Raw genomic sequence first — 2,382 nt, forward strand, 5'->3', positions numbered from 1 at the left:
TTGCCAGGAAGAGATGAGAACACTCAGTGGTATACAGCATCTTCGTGTACCTTGGTATACGAAGCTAATACATGCAGGTGATCTAAAGAAAAGAATCCAAGACTTAGAGCCCTTGAGGAGACAGCATCAGGGACTGAGAGCTTAGGATTCGGAGGGAGGCATCCGGGGTTCAGACTTCCTCCTAGTTACCAGCTATGAGAGGGTGAGGGCTTGAGAAAGCCGATTCCCATCCTGAACTTCAGTTTGCTTATCTTTAAGATGAGGATAATAGTAGCTATTGTTATAATTAAATTAGATAATGTATGCAAACTGTTTAGAGGCACTTTCAGTACTCAATGAATAACTGTTATTACCATCATTAAACACAATAATCAAAGACATGTCCAAAGAAATTTTTCCTGAGGTCAAAAGAAAACAGTAGCATGTAAATCAAAAGAACTCACTATGTTCCAGACATGCTTAATAAAGAAAGCACACACCTGGCTGTAGCCAGGCTATGAAAACTCCTTATAACAACAACAGAAATAATAATACGCATACTGAATATGCTGACTCAGAACAAAAAACAGACTAGCCTCCAACTTCTCCTACAACTTTAAACACCTAAAGACAGTGAAAGTGAATAACATTCTCAAATTATGCCACTTATAAATTTCTCTAGAAAACATTGCTCAAAGATGTTCTTGAGTTTACAGCCATGCCACTCTGAATGTGCCCAATCTCGCCTGATCTTGGAAGCTAAGCAGGGTCAGGCCTGGTTGGGAGTAGATGGATGGGAGACTACTTAGGAAGACCAGGTGCTGTAGGCATTTTAAAAAATGTTCTTGCTTACTAAGAGATAATCAAAATCAAAAGGTCAAGAATGAAAAAGTTGTAGTATTAAGACCAATTAGTACAACTTCTGCAAATACATTTACAATGTTCAATATTTATATGGACAAATATTATACACACACTACTTATACATTCTAGAGCCATTGCAGATTATACTGGGAGGAGTAAAATGGCAATAAATTCCTCAGTACATGAAGCAGAGTGCATCTCTGCTTAGTTCTTGATTTTAAATAATGAAAAGAGGGATTATTTATTTGATAAACTATAAGCAAAGAAGTAGAATTAAGAACAGGATATGTATTTGTAACATTATTAATAAAATATATCAAAAGACAAAAATAGGAAATAGAAAGCAAAAAAAAAGACTAAAAGATAAAATATTAAATTTGACAATACATGAAAATAGGCTATGGTTTATTAAAGCAGAAATAAGATTTAAAAAGAATTAAAATAATTATGTTGAGAAAACGCCAAACGAGGGAGAGAGGGAAGGAAGGTAAATAACAAAGGAGAATATAAAGGCAAAATCAGGTATTATATTGGACAGATATACAAATATATAAATATAAAGAAAAGTTATTTGAAAATTTAAGGAGGATTTGACAAAAACAATTGTAGAACTTCACAAGCCATCATCAATCTTTAAAGATACAGTTGCCAGGATTATGGTATAGATGGTTCAAATAATAGGATTTATTAAGTAATGTTTATTGATTAAAGTATACTTTTTTCAAACATTTATAGAACATTTCCACAGAACGCTGAGCACATACTAAACTATGAAAAACTCAGTAAGACTCAAATATAGAAATCTTTTCTTATTGTAGTAAAAACATTATGAAATCTACCCTATTACCAAGTTTTAAGTGTACAGTACACTGTTGTTCACTACATGCGCTTTGTTGCACAGATCTTGAGAACTTTTGCGTCTTACCTGACCAAAACGCTATACTCACTGCATAATAATTTCTCATTTCTTCCCTCTCCAGCCCCTGGCAACCACTGTTCTACTTTCTGTTCTATGAGTTTGACTACTTTAGATACCTAATATAAGTGGAATCATGCAGAATTTATGCTTCTGTAACTGGCCTTTGTCACTTAGTAAAATATCCTCAAGATTCATCCATGTTGTGCATATGAGAGGATTTTCTTCTTTTTAAGATAGAATAATATTCCACTGTTTAAATTACATTAAAATAATTATCTTTATTCATGCATCAGTGGTCATTTAAGTTGTTTTCACCTCTTGGCTATTGTGAATAATGTAGCAGTGAACATGAGAGCGCAGATTTCTCTTATTTATCTTGTTTTCAATTCCTTTGGATAAATACCCAGAAGTAAAATTTCTGGATCATATAGTTGTTATATTTTTAGCTTTTTGAGGAACTTCCATACTGTTTTCCACAGTGGCTGCACAAATTTATATCCCACCAACAGGGCACAAGGATTCCCTTTTCTCCATATCTTTGCCGACACTTGTTATCACTTGTCTTTTTAAAAATAGCCATTTTAACAGGCATGAGAGGGCGTTCCATTGTGGTTTTGTCT

General features: G+C 33.8%; 1 pseudogene; it reads left to right on the plus strand.

Moving 5' to 3' along the window:
• Positions 1 to 687: 687 nt before the first annotated feature.
• On the plus strand, positions 688 to 809 carry LOC118613175 (annotated as a pseudogene).
• Positions 810 to 2,382: the final 1,573 nt, after the last annotated feature.

The sequence above is a fragment of the Rousettus aegyptiacus genome, unplaced genomic scaffold, assembly GCF_014176215.1.
Source record: "Rousettus aegyptiacus isolate mRouAeg1 unplaced genomic scaffold, mRouAeg1.p scaffold_m13_p_17, whole genome shotgun sequence".
Lineage (NCBI taxonomy): Eukaryota > Metazoa > Chordata > Mammalia > Chiroptera > Pteropodidae > Rousettus > Rousettus aegyptiacus.